Source organism: Anopheles gambiae, chromosome 3 (genome assembly GCF_943734735.2).
Source record: "Anopheles gambiae chromosome 3, idAnoGambNW_F1_1, whole genome shotgun sequence".
Taxonomy (NCBI): Eukaryota; Metazoa; Arthropoda; class Insecta; order Diptera; family Culicidae; genus Anopheles; species Anopheles gambiae.
In genome coordinates, this window is record NC_064602.1 from 76,834,715 (window position 1) to 76,849,116 (window position 14,402).

Below are 14,402 nucleotides of genomic sequence, written 5' to 3' on the forward strand. Positions count from 1 at the left end.
TCTTGCCGCGCGTGAACGGGAAGCGTACAAGGGCACCATGTCGCGCGGGTTACGCCAACACGAATTCATACTCACCATCTCTAAGCGGCGGTGGCACTCAAGCGAACGAAAAAAAAAACAGAGTAAGGGAGAGGTTTCCCCGATTCGGTATGCGAATAATTTGGTGCTGCCTTTGGCGCGCGAAAAAAAAATCCCCAGCCCAACGATGCTTTGATTATTTTGGATAACCTCCTACCAGCCGAACGGGCGCAAAACCCCGAACGGGATGATGCGCCCGGATCATATCGAATTGTTCGATAAAAATATTCAAAGCAAAGCTGTGTAGTACAGCGTTTTTCAGGGGGGTTTTTTCCTTCTACCACCCTCCACGCATCGATTTAGGGGTCATGGAATGTGGCGTGAAAAATCGCTGAATCTCGTCCGGCCCGAAGAGCGAGGCTTCACTCAATAACGCTGCGCCGCTGCCGCTGGGTGACGAATTTTTCCTTTCGGGCCAAAACTTTACGGCTCAATAGCGCGGCGCAAACATCCGCCTTTTATCATGTAAATTTGATTGGATTTACTCGCGAATATTTTGGAGAGCAGCAACAAAAAAAAAACCATGCGGAGGAAAGAAGCCGCTAAGCCGGGCGGCTGCGCCTTGTGCGATCGGGGGTCCATCAATTGATGGACGCAGTCACGCTGGGACGAAGTGCTGAGCGTGCGACAACCCGAGTGGGTTCTAGGTAGGTAGTCACCACCACCCTTGTAATCTTACCGCGCGAGATACGGCGGGAAAGGTTTTTTCACTTCAATGGAATTGATTTTCGGTGTGATGAAATTTGGATTTACTTTTCATGCTGCGCCACATTATAAATCACAACAAAGGCCCTTACTTGCTTTCTTCCCTTTTTTTATGATATATGTCATCCGTTTTCGGGTACGCTGGAATTGTTGTAACCTTTTTCGTTATTGACATACTCTTGCAAATCAATTGATCAAACCACTCCCACATCGACGACGGATGAAATGTGGAGCGCGCATCATCTTTTAATAAAATTAACGCTTTCCACATTATAGTTCATGAAAATAAATTTTCTTTCCAAGTCAAACATGTATGTGTGGAGCTTACTCAACGGTAATGCGTCAAAAGGTAAACGTCTTCGTTGACTACCGATCGACACGACCATCATTACCCTCTTCTCTCGGCAAATTGCCATTCGCTCCCACCGAAAGCACACATTTGCATGCAAGCATCATCAGCCGTCCTAACGACCGGGGCCGCGCAGGCAGGCATGATTGAAGAGTATAAATCATCACACTTTAAAAGTCACTTTCGCCCGCCGGTCGCGTCAACACGGACAAGGAAACGGGCGTACTACATACTGCCGTGCCGTTCCGTGTGTTTCTGAGCCCACCTTAACGAACGGGGCCCGTCGTTTGAAATCAATTACAATACCTTTATCTTTTATCGAAAAATTGATTTCAAGTGCATGTTACCATGTGACCTCACGCTGCCTCTTAATGCTAAAAGCATACATTTTCTTCCTCTCGTTGCGAAACGGGGTTCGTTACTGCGTCCCAGACCCATAAAATGGGGAACCACCCCGACGCAGTGGCGTACTAGTACGTTCGGGCCGTCTACTCAACGCGGCAAACAAGGGTTGGACCCCGGGTATGGAGCGTGTGTTGTTTGCCCGCCGTAGAGTGGTTCATGTCCTGTAAGCTGGGGCTCACGTACGCCAAACCAGCCCCGCCAGCTAGCCAGCCATCGACAAGGATAATCGACATGTCGTGTGTACGGCTTTTTGTGTTGTGCTTACGGTAGAACAACAGTACCGGTGTAACGGCCCCGGTGTGATTATGGCGTAAAAGAGCTAAAGGAAGGACCGACAACAGCAGCAAAAAAATAGTAAGAGCAACAGTACTTTTCACATTTTTTGTTCTTTCACATACATCGCTAACAAAAAACGTGCTAGCTTATTGTAACCCTTTAGGAAGGATAGTGCATCATGACGTGTGTGTGTGTACCTTTTTCCGTTCGAAAAATAGAGCCAATTGAATGTAAATGTCGTTCGAGCGATTAGGAGACTAAGCGACGGCAGTCTTTTCACATGCCTCGAAGGAAGTAGACGTATGGGCTTCTGGGTCACCCCCTAACAACGCCATCCAAAAAAAGGGGGATCAAACAAAAGTGCTTCCCGGAACGCAGCGAAATAAGCAGCAACACCCACCAAACCGAAGGAGAGCGACAGCAAAAAATCAATAACATTAAAAGGACTTTTGGCGCTGCGCGCTGGGAATAAATAGGATGGGGCTGGCACCCCATTTTTCTACCGAAAACATAAAAAAAAATCGGCAACCCCGAGAATGCAAACGATGCGATGAAAAGAACGAAAGCAGCGAAAATATTCAACGTATCCGGTAAAATACCTTGTTAACAAAATTATGGCATGAAATGGGGCATAGCCCGTACGGAACGCGCTTTAGTCACGCGCACCGCTGTGATAACGCACGGCATGCAACAAAGGGGGGAAACGGGAATGAAGGGCGAAGGAAAAGGAAATGCATGGGTTCATTTTTGTTTTCTTCGGCCTCAGTTTACGACGTCAACAGGGTTGCAACAGGGTTAAAAGGGACTTTTTTGACAAAATTATTTTTAAAAGAAAATTCTGGGAAAATGTCGTATCATGCTTTTTTGAGATTTTTGGTGTAGATAGCTTGAAATCGTGTTTTTGCTTTTCCAGACAAAAGATGTTGCTTGGTCTTGTGGCAGCCAGTCAAATTGATGCACCGTAGGTCGTGCGTCCAAATAATAAATGCTTAAATTAAAATTAAAAGTAATTGTTCTTAAATTTACCCTTCAAATTTGACAATATAGGACCTGTGATCAGTTGAAACATTTCTAGCAAAAACAGCCACCTACCTCTATTCTAAAATATATACTCGTTAAATATTAACCTTTAAGTTGGCAACCGGATAACCGGGTATTTTTTTCAACTTGGAACTGCAATAACTTTTGATTCCCAACTTTTAATTTATGATTTTTTTGTGCATAAGTTATAATTTTAAACAGCCTGTAAGTATTTTATTTTGATTTTTTTTTAACTTTTCCACGTAAGTTGGCAACCAGCATACCCGGGAATTCCATACATTTTGTATGGAGAATGTCGTTTCTCTTCTTCCTCTTTTCGTATTGTGCTTATTTTCGAGTCAAATTCAAGCGATTCCAAATTTCTATTTGACCGTTATTTTTATAATAAAATGAAAAAAACTTAAAGAATAAATGAAATATAATAGAATATATGGTCGGCATTACTTGCTTACAGCATTAAAATATAGAAAGCATTGTTTACCTATGAAAATCGTTAATTTTTTGCATCAAAACGTGTGGAATACCCGGGATTCCAGCATATTTTGGAATCTTTTCAACGAATTTTTGGCCTCGTTATATTGACAATCAACAGAACGTAGATCGTAGGGCGAATCATGTGGAAAACATCTAAAAATTATTGGGACAAAAAACAAAAATCTCTCTGTTTTTGTGTCTCTGACAAGTGAGAAATTCTGATAAAGAGATAAATAAACAAAGTGATAAATAGCAATGTGAACTTGAATGATCTATAGCACGTGGCATCTTATGAATTGTAAATAGTACTAGTAGTAGTAGTAGTACTTAATAGTATGTTGATCTAGACATAAAACCCTGTAAAGACTTCACTGATAACAAAATCATGTGTAAAACATGCCAACACATGGAGAGAGAAAACATACACATAAAACATCAAAACTCACATGCGCTCAAGTAATGATTTGCTTCCGAAACTTGTTATATCCAACCAACTCAAATTCATCACACACCAATGTAAACATCATCCCGATGCAATCTCTCTATACGACGCGTTTAAAGACTCTTTTCTTTTTTTACCACTAAAATAGCTCTACATTCGGACGTGGATCGTAGTGCAGGAGTTAGAGTTGCCCGCCGGGCAATCGGGTGCATTCGCACAGACACACATTCGCTGACAGGTATGCCACGGCGGTACATCATATAAAAAAAACCGAGCTACACCGCGTGAACGACATGCCGTTTTCATTGCAACGAGCCGGGTTGTATGCATTTTGCAAACCATGCGATTTACCAAAACTCACCTCCTAGAAACACACACATGGTCATCATGTTTACACTGGTAAATACTAGCAAACAAATCATGTAAAATGTACCAGCACTCGGAATGACCCCGGTCGGTTGCAGGAGCGTTTTCTTGCTCCACTTTCGCTTCGTTCCACGAGTTCCACCGGGTACCGGGTACCGTCATCGTGTGGTCAACAAAAATGTTGGTTTTAATGTTTTACAACGTGCTGCTGCTGGTGCTGCTGAATGGTGATGGGCGTTCTGCTGACGCTGTAATGGAAACATGCAGCGTGTGCAGTTTGCGTCCAGTCGTGAATTATCTATCACTGTACCGGTATGCGGCAGAGTTAAATAGTGCGCACAATGAAACTATGAAGCAGCTCGGTAAGTGTTGTTAGTGTTTTAAATATTGGTTTAGCGTTTCGTAAAGATAAAATGTTATCCAAATAATAAATTTATCATATTGCAAGCACACTGCACCGATCGATTACCCACTCAAGTGTGTGGCCATAAGGCCAAAGGAACACACGTATTTCATTGGGTTCAAACTTGCTGCCTTTGACCGGTCCCGGTTGAACTTTATCCACTCCGGTGCGCAACTACGATTTGTTTGGGGCAGTATTTTATTTCCACCGAGCGTTCGAGTTACAAATGCCTTCCGGAGCATAAGATTCTTCGCTTCAAAGCTTCCCTTAAGCACCGAACCGCAATGAAGAATGTAGGTTACCGTAGCTGACAGCATCAGCTCCAGTCCACTCCAGGCCCTATCAACACACCGGGCCACCCTGAAATAGAGACGGAACTGAAAATCTGAGACATTATCGCACCTTCAATTTTCCAATAACCTTTACGCTTATTGGCCAACCATTCCGACACAGGCAAACACGTGTGTGTGTGTGTTGGCAGTAGACTTCGAGTCGATTCCGTACCGTATGTGTTCGAGCAACCGGAACGGCAGAACGTAAAACATCGTATAGACATATGCACGAACGTAACGGCACGGCCATAAAAACCGTAAGGCGAACTTCCACCAAAGCACAAAGCCGCCCGACTTGATTCCATCCTTCGACTGGCCGTGTCTGGCCACTCGTATCGGCTTGTACTGATACTTGGAGAAGCTTCAAACACCACCAACCCGAGCAAAATAACCAACAACTTAAGGTACAACATTTATCAGTGTCAGCCAATGAGGTAGAACCGCTCGCTTCCTTTGTCCATTTGTAGTTTGCAACAACCTCAAGGCTCTCTCTCTCTCTCCCGCTGCCAGTAATTCCACAGCAAGACAGCTAACGCACCCTGGTGAAGTGGTGGGGTTCGGCTGCAGCAATGCCGTTTGCAGCGTTTGGCACGGCTTTAGAGGTCCGCTGGAAAACTCCCTCTTCTTCCGGGTACAGTGCTGCTACACATTACGCGCAGGAAGCGGAATTTCTTTTCAACACTCCAACGCTCCCTTCGGCACAGCCAGCCGCACCGCCACAAAAAAGCCACATGCTTAAGACGCGTGTAAAGGATTCGCGGCCTGCTGCCAAGGAGTTGGCCCAGATGGCTCCCGAGGCAAATGAAGCGAGAAGCCAAGCCGCAGATCCGGCAGCTCGTGCAGAAAGTGCAATCGATTGCGCTGGTTGGATGGGTTCTCGGCTTGGGTGTAAGAATGATGTACGGTTTTTGGGATTTTCACGGTGGCTGGTTTGCACTCTGGCAGATATGGCCCGGGGGAGAGTTCCAGAAGGACAATCCCTGGGGAGAACCGCGAACTGAGATACGTCTTTGATTGCTTTCCATTTGATATCGTGCAGCTAGCAAAAGATTTGAGTGAGTGGTGCATATGTTTTGAAAAAATGTGAAATTTGATGGGGGACGGGTCTGTTCAGTTACTACGCCATTTGGCGTATTTGTCTTATCGACGTTTCATAGAAGAGTTAAGCTGAGTTTCAATCATGTAAAGTGTTCTGAAGTTCTTTTCTATTGTGACATTTTTGTAGGACTTTGTAGATCATTTTTGCAATACACGTAGACATTGCAGTCTTTTTCATTCTTTATTTAAATTTCTTATTTCTTCACGCAAATAATGTCGTAGAATTACTGTAGAGAAATTACAGTCTCCTTCAAAAGGGTTAACTTTAAAAAAGCTAGCAACTAAAAACAATTGCATAGGAACACGATCGACACATTAAACTCTGCATCATTTAGATAAACGTCTCACACATTCATCTTCTTCAACGCTAAATTGCTCATAAAACTCTCGACACCTCCTCTTTTCTGCTTCTTCACACCTACAAGTTGCCGCAGAAGATGGATGTTCGTGGAAGGGGATTAAACACGCATTACCAATTTCAATCAAAATGCTAATGATTTTACTTAGTGCACTCGATTGGGCTCCATCGGGTCGAAGCTAAGACACCGAGAAAGCCCTTTTTTTGTTTGCTACCTGCGACCAAAAACCTCCCGCCCCAGAAGCCGAGAAGTGATGCACAGCACAGCGGACACACTCAATCTTCATCCCGTTGTCGCCTGTACGCCTACCTACAGCGCCCCGAAGCACAGCCCACAGGCCAGTAAAATGCATGTGATAAATTAAAAACAAATAGAACTATCGTTAAATCACTGCCCGGCCCTCCTTTCTCGCACTTTGCGATCTGGACAAGCCCTCGTTGCATGATGGCCCGGTGGCAATAAAACTTCATGAGCCCTCTACACACCCATTCACACACACACATCCACACGGACACATGGACCAGTGTTTCAGGGAAAGTTTCGCTGGCACGATGTACGAACCTGCCCGCGCGTATGTTGCACTCAATCACTCACACCGAAACACGGGGGCCAACCCAAAAACCCTCCCACCGGTGCATTTTGGTATCGGAGTACGGCGAGTCCGTAGTAGGCAGCGTTTCGCGTATCCCATTAGTGTACGGTGTACAGCGGGAAGGATCCATAATGGCTTTTGTGTTATCTGCCAGCGGCTGCCAGGCGGGATCGGGCAGCAATCGGGGATACCGACCTTTGCCACCCCCATCCGAAACCCTTCCAGCGTACTCTTTCAATCTCTTTCTCCTGCAGGTACGGTTTGCATCCGCCGCGGCACTTCGAGCCAGCCCTCGGTGAGGTGAGAAGCTCGTTTCCGTTCTTTTCACACGCCGGAATTTGCACCTTCCCTAGCGAACTGGGTGGGTTGTGCTAGAAACACCTAGTCTCCCCACCCCCCTTATTCCGGACGTAAAACCATTTAACGATTCGCTTCCAAAACATTCACCTCTGCTCCATGCACCATGCCGGTGGAGTGCACCGAAGGGAAGCACTTAAATACTTCAACCTTCAAGCAATTGGAGCGCTTTGGTGTGATCGCCTGCATACACACACACACACACTCGTGTGGTGTTGTGTTGGTGGTTATGTTATAAAGCCGAAACAGAGCACGGTGTATCATCCAGAGTGGCGTAAAATGGGATTAGAGCACTATCCGCCCGACAATGACGTATGTTATGCGAATGTGTTGGCAACACTGGTGGCAAACTAATACACAGCTAACGGTGTGCATTATTTTGGCAGGAGCGATTCTAATTTGTATTGAATGGAGGTGAGATTTGTGCACGGCCAAGCAGAAGAACACGCACGCACACGTTTGATGGCTTGATGTCTGAGCTTGTTAGTCTTTTATCCCTGACGACTAAATAAACGTATTATTGTGCAAGAGGGTTGAAAAATTGAAATCGTGCATGAAAACCCTGTGTGGGCGTGGGTAATTTCTTGACGAAAATCATTAGAATGAAGATAGTAATAAATCTTCTTTGCAACGAATAATCTTTAAAATATTCTATTACAGGGTTTTCCACGATTTTTTGATCGTATCCCATAGATTTTTGGTTCGTTCCCATAATTTATTGGTATTTTCCGATTGGATATCAATACAATTGCACCAACAAATTCTGGAAAATGACCAAAAAATCGTGGGAACGCACCAAAAAAATATGGGAACCCACCAAAAATTGATGTGAACCGACCAATAAACCCTGTACAATTCATCAGGTCATCTGGCCAATCTCTTTTGGCTTTGATAGGGCACAAGTTCTTAAGAATCATTACAATATTGACACTTAACACAACAAATGTATCTACCGTGCCGACATAGCAATGCTTAGTAGTTATTCCGATAGTTCGATTCCGAAGTGATGATGATCTTCTTCATTTGCCATAATTACCTTAGTTGCTACTGGCCACCTGTGGATTTAGCAATCTGTGACATGATTGGAGACTTAATTTAAATATTCAATTCTTCAGGCTGCGTAACCTGCGTAAACCCATCACGGACAAATTGTGGACAAAGTCTTCGTAGGATCGGCTCTGAGAGCGATCATAGAGCCTAAGATATTTAAAGTGTTAAGCTGTATTACTCTCTGAAGTATTCCAAGCAATCAGACATTCAAGTTACCAACATATTTCAAGAATCTTAAACACATGATGTCATTATCATTAAATCGTTGGTCTAAATAGACATATTGTACCACTATTTACACCAACAGCATTTCAAAATTCATTAATCAAAAGGACCGGTTCAAATAATGAATCGAATCCAAAAGATCCTATAGATCTAGCTTTGACCCCATTTCCAGAACACAAACAGAAACCTCAACAAGATTATCTCCACAAACGATCATAATACATCTTCAAAAGTGCTTTTTGGACAGAGTGAGAATAAAGGTCATCATGGTTCCATTTTAAAAATGGTAACACATTCCACATGTTCCACATGATGCTCTTGGTCACCATTCACTTACCAACCTCACCCAATACACGGACCGACCGGATTGCAGGCCGACTTATTGCTAACGCACCCCATTGTGTCCACCAATCAAAGTCAATATTTTGAAAGCACATCCTGCCCTCCCTCGTAAATTAAATTCTCCCACAGTGCACAGAAGTACCGGGGTACAAAAGATGAAAAAAGCCTCAAAACACTACCGGACGACGCTGACGCAGAAACGATGATGTCTCTGTTTTTACAGACCTGGGACCTGGAATTTAATTTCGTTAAGCTTACATATCCAATTTTGCGTAGAAAAAAGTAGGCACACGCACACACTCACACACACGGAACGCTGTTTTATGGGGCTGTTTTTACATCGACCAAAAACTACAATACAGCCCTGGTTGCGTATTTACATTGCCGCTCCCTTTGAAGCAACATGAATTGATTTCCTATCCCTTGCCGCAAGTGTGTCTGTGTCGGTCAGTGTGGTGGCGGCACTCATATGGTGCGCTCAATACCCGGTTTGAAAACAAATAAGCACAAAATTAATTCCATTGAATACAGCCGTCGTCGCTTCGGGACAGACCATCGGTTCGGCAGGCCAGATAAAAGCAGAAGCAAAATAATTACTAGCTCCATGTACGTGCTTCATGTCTTTTCCCCCGGTTTTTGCGGGATGATAGACCGCTTTCCGTAACGACAATGACCTATAAAACATGGTCTGCTGTATCGTTGCCTTTTCAGCGCGTGTGTGTGTGTGTGTGTATTGCAATCAAAGCTTAAGGCTTGCTTTTTTGAAGGCATCATGTCTCTCTACTTCATACACAATATATGTAACCAAAAAAAAACCCAAAATAAGATCGCAGCTCATACGAGCTCATAACAGAGACGGTGCTCGGTTTCGGGTGTGTGTGTGTGTATGTGTGAATGTTACCCCCAAAAACATAACATAAGGAGTGTACGTAAAATATTAGATACGGTACCTTGTTTGCTCTAGAATCGGTTACGCTCGCTCGAACAAGCTCACACACAAGTCCGGTGGATGGAGTCCGGTGCCCGCAACACGGTGGGATCGTCTTTTCGACTGCTCTTGCACCGGGGTCGACCGGCCAAGGGTCCTCTCTGGACGGAGCACAAACACACTAACTTACACACACATACACACACACACACTAACACTGCTCAAGAAGCTCAGCCCGTACCGACGCAGCAAGAGCACTGCTGTGGCAGAGAAAATTTAATTACTATTCCGTCTTCCCAAAACCGTCCCCACCGTTCGCGCGCCCTTTCCCGAACCAGCGTGTTCCGTACACCGGCACCGGCGAACACAGGACGACTACTACTGCACTGACTGGTACTGTGACCCATCCGCAGATATTCGTTTTATTTTCCGTAAGCAGCACACACCACACCGGCAAACACACATACACACACAAAATCACTTCTCGTGGGGCACCGACTCGACAAGGGCAACTGCTTTACACTTATCTCCACCGCCTACTCTGTACCGTCTATTATTTTACAGTGGATTGGAGCATTTTCCCCTCCGAGCCCCTCGGGAGCTTGGGCAGAACGGAATGAACCACGAGACCGGTTGTAACCGTATTTTCAATAATATTAAGCGAAGAGATTGGTTATGTCGTTATCGTTATTTTCTTTTTTGGGGGTTGTTTCCCACTGTAAAATACTCATTGTCTTTAGAGCATTCGCTTACAAGTTGGTTATGAATGTTTTAAATGTTGATGCGATTAATGCTTGTAACAGTTTTGAGGTAAGCATCAGCAACTTCTAAATCAAAACTTCAAACGCGCGCTGCCTTGCAAATAACGCTGTCCATCACTGGATGGAAATTATTACCGATCGTGGAAATCTAATTATTTTGCACTCAATTTGACGGCATCGGGTTTGACCGGTGAGTGACGGAAAAAAGCAAAAAAAATAGAAAGGTTGGTACATAAAACAATCGTTAATAAAGATGGGTAAAACATACCAAAAAAAACAGGTCAGAGGCACACCAGCGCCACAGTGAACTTAAAAGCCAGGCCAGCCCTTTTATCAGGTGTTCGGTTCAGGATGGCCAGCAGGCAAGCAAGCGAGCGTCCGTTGTGAAAAGCGGAGGTAAGGGAGTGAAAAGTGTTTTATTGCATTATGTTTGCAAAATCCTCCAACCACCCACCCGCACCAATTTGCCAGCTGACCGGGATGAAAAATTCGTCGATAGAGTACTTTCTTCTACACCGCAAAATCTCGCACCCGCTGTGACTACCCCCCTTTCTCTCGCTCTCCCCCCCCCCTCCCCCCACCAAAACTGCCATAATTGCGATTAGCGCTGAGCCACCGACGCACTCACAGGCACGTTTGTTATTATTTGCACGAGAGCAATCCAACAATCCAAAAAAAGAGGGAAACGACGGGCGGGTCCGTCTCGTGAACCGACGCAATAAAATACACAATTTATCTCCCTCCCGCTGACCCCACACCACCTTCCTACACTCCACATTCCCACTTGGTGGAGGGGGGAAGCGCGAGTGTATAAACAAAATATAAAAATTGGCCCACGTTTTTGTGTGTGTGAGCCCGTTTGTGCCAACCAGCACGTGAGCGTGAAACGGTTTATTTTCCGTGGAACTTAATTTTGCGCGCGCGAACGTGCACGCGGAAAAACTCGGGAAGCACCACGCTGGCCTGCAACAGAGCGTGAGATAGAGTGTGAGAGAGAAAGGGCGAAGGTGGAGGAGAAAAAACGAACGCCAAGCACCACGCTGACCGACATGAACGGGCCACGGGACTGTTGCGAAAGCATAAAATTGGCCGAAAAATACTTGCTAATTGATTTCAATCTTTTTTTAGGACTTTCACCCCTAAAGACCCCCTTTTAGCCGCTGTTCCGACTGTTCCCCTCCCCGAGGCACGGTGTTGGTCCAAACACTAGGCTAGGAGGGTTCGTTTGTTTTCTGTGTTCTTTTTTGTGTGTGTGTTTGTTGGACGACTCTTTCCTATCTTTCATTTGCCACTTCACATCGTTGATCGTTTTCGGCGGATGGAGGTCTTTTTTTTTGGTGTGTGCTGTCTCTGTGTTTGTGTGTGCATTTTAAGTTGCTTTTGCTTCCGTTTGGTCGCTTTCTCTCTCTGCTTTTTCCTTCTCAGCGTTTTTTTTTTTTTTTGTACTGCCCCACGCTTATTTATTATGTTGCGAAAACCACTCAGATTCACTACAGGGCCTGGAGGCCATCCATCTTCGCCGCGGTAGGTCAGCACCAACCGATGGCCATTAAATGTGGGATGATTTTATTTCAGTTTCAGTTTCGCTGCTTTCCCGCCCGATTTACTCTGTGCGGGTGTTTTTACCTTTTTTTTTTATTTTACTTCCGCTTCTTCTATTTCCCACCACCACACTTGGAGGCGTTTATGAGAAAACGAATACTACAGTAGAAAAACCTACATACACCCACACAGGAAACACCAGCACGAGCATTGGGAGGTTTGGGAAAATGTCTAACGATGTTTTATTTTCCACAATTCACGGCGCGAAGATGAAAGTGGACGCCTGTGTTTGGTGTGGACCGTTTTACAACTTTTCCTTTACCACACCGGGATATTTTCCCTCTGCTTTGCTTTTTTTCTTTTTGTTGTAATCGTTAGCTTTTTCTCCCCATGACTCATTGTCGGTGCTTCGGTGCACCCTCCTCCCTCAGAAAAAAAACCTAATTACAAGCCGATTCCGTATCCGTGGTGATTCCTCTTGCGCGTTTCGCTTAATTTGCACCGTTAAAGAATTAATGTTTGAGTGTATTTTTTGGGGTTTTCTTCTCTTTTTTTTTTTGAGCTCTCGTAAAGGAACACAATAAAAAAGAGAATGCAAGGCCGGTGGTATTAAACTCAGGTCACCACCACTACAGGGGTACCCCTTGTACAAAGGGGATTTGCTATGAAGTAACCGAAAACACTTCATTACATTCAGTCCTGCGTTGGAGAGGAGGCCGACAAAAACAATTAATTAAATGCCTATTAACGTTTTGGGCCGAAGAGCTGTAACACAATTAGTGTCAAACAGGGTGTGCAAATATTTGTTTAAAGTTTTTTTTCTTATTTATAATTAACATCTTTTTAGTTTCTTTTTGCTCAAAATTAATCTCAACATTCCCTGCCGTACAAATAGTCTTCATTTTCTTGCTATTTTTTCATTGCTGCTTTCACCAACGATACAAAAACAATTACATTTCCCACCAGCAACGAAACAAACTTCTCCTTGCTCCTGCTCCTTTTTTTTGCCACCCAAAATGCATTCCATCACGCCGGTGGCACGCCCGTGCTTCGTGACGGAATGTGGCCGCTTACACAACTCTTGTTAATCTTAATTAAAACGTCTCCCACGACACAGTAAGACACGAGCCAGTGTCTCGGCCAGCACGGCAAGCGTGTCCGGGCTACTGCCACTGCTGACGCGACTAATCCTTCCGACCGTGTCAGAAACACTCCCAACACACCTTCCCTCCCTCCCTCCCTCTCTCCCTAGAGCCACGATGTACAACCCGTGTACCCGGTGTCGCCAGAAGTAATTTTTACGCTAATCCTTACGCACACAACCGTACCCTTCGGATCCGACCGGTCACTGTGTTTTGTCCGTTTGGGCACCGTTAAAGAAAGAGAAAAGACACGACCGCACACACACTTACACACACCAACACGGCCACAAATGCCCCGTTGCCTGTTGTGTGTCGATCCCCTTTCCGGTTGGATTTATTGCTATCGGTAAATCACTCAGCCCGTCTCGGCCAGTCCACGTGATGTCATTTTTATAGCGAAAGGTATAAAGGGTATTATCACTTAGTCCCGGTGCAGGTGCACCGAGCAGAGGTGGCCTGTGACGTCCGGTGACAGGCCCGCTGATCGGGTACGTCCGATAACGACGCCACTGTCCGGTGGCCCTGTGGCCGGATATCCGCCGAATCGTTCACCCGTTTGCACGCACGCAGCACGCAGCGTTTGATGGACGTCAGTCCCACGGAAAGGCGACAGCGTGTATGGCACGACACGGACGTATTCTAGCTTAGACACACACACACACACCCTCTTTCTCTACGTACGTATCCGTTTTAGGCTGTAGTGGAGCGCTATTGACAGCTTACTCAGACGGCACACTCGCGCTGACTTTCACGCTGTGAATGGTACACTGGGTACGCACTGGGGACTACACGACTTGAAACTGACACTCGACGGCACAATGTTTCGCTCTCGGAACAAGCGCGGCTAATCCCGACCAAGTACAACTTGGAACTGATGTGTCCTGGCGCGAGGATGGATGTTCTAAAAACGCCGTGCCGACCATGCCGACTGAACTAACTCCGACCAGCGAGTGGGGGAGTCTCTCAGCCGGTTTGTTTGGGCCTCTCTCCGTCGGTTTGGTAGTTCGATACGTCGCTCTCTCTCTCGCAGTTAACGATCGCGTGGGGAAGGTGTTGACAAGCTGCGAGGGAACTGTCTTGAACATCTCGTGGCAGGTGGAACCGGTACAAGAAGAATTAATTGTGAGTGATCGAT

General features: G+C 45.4%; 1 protein-coding gene across 4 annotated transcripts in view; it reads right to left on the reverse strand.

Annotated features, from left to right (window-relative positions):
- Nucleotides 1–14,151, reverse strand: part of LOC1270727 (opioid-binding protein/cell adhesion molecule) — an 88,884-nt gene extending 74,733 nt beyond the window's left edge. The window contains exons 1-2 of one of the 4 annotated variants that reach the window (XM_061656892.1): nt 13,949–14,151; nt 9,845–10,079 (exon numbers count right to left, since the gene is read on the reverse strand). The gene's annotated coding sequence lies outside the window, so the exon portion shown is untranslated. Of the gene's footprint in view, nt 1–9,844; nt 10,083–13,948 lie in introns of all 4 variants that reach the window. The other 3 variants (XM_061656893.1, XM_061656895.1, XM_061656894.1) reach the window with 3 other exon arrangements.
- Nucleotides 14,152–14,402: the final 251 nt, after the last annotated feature.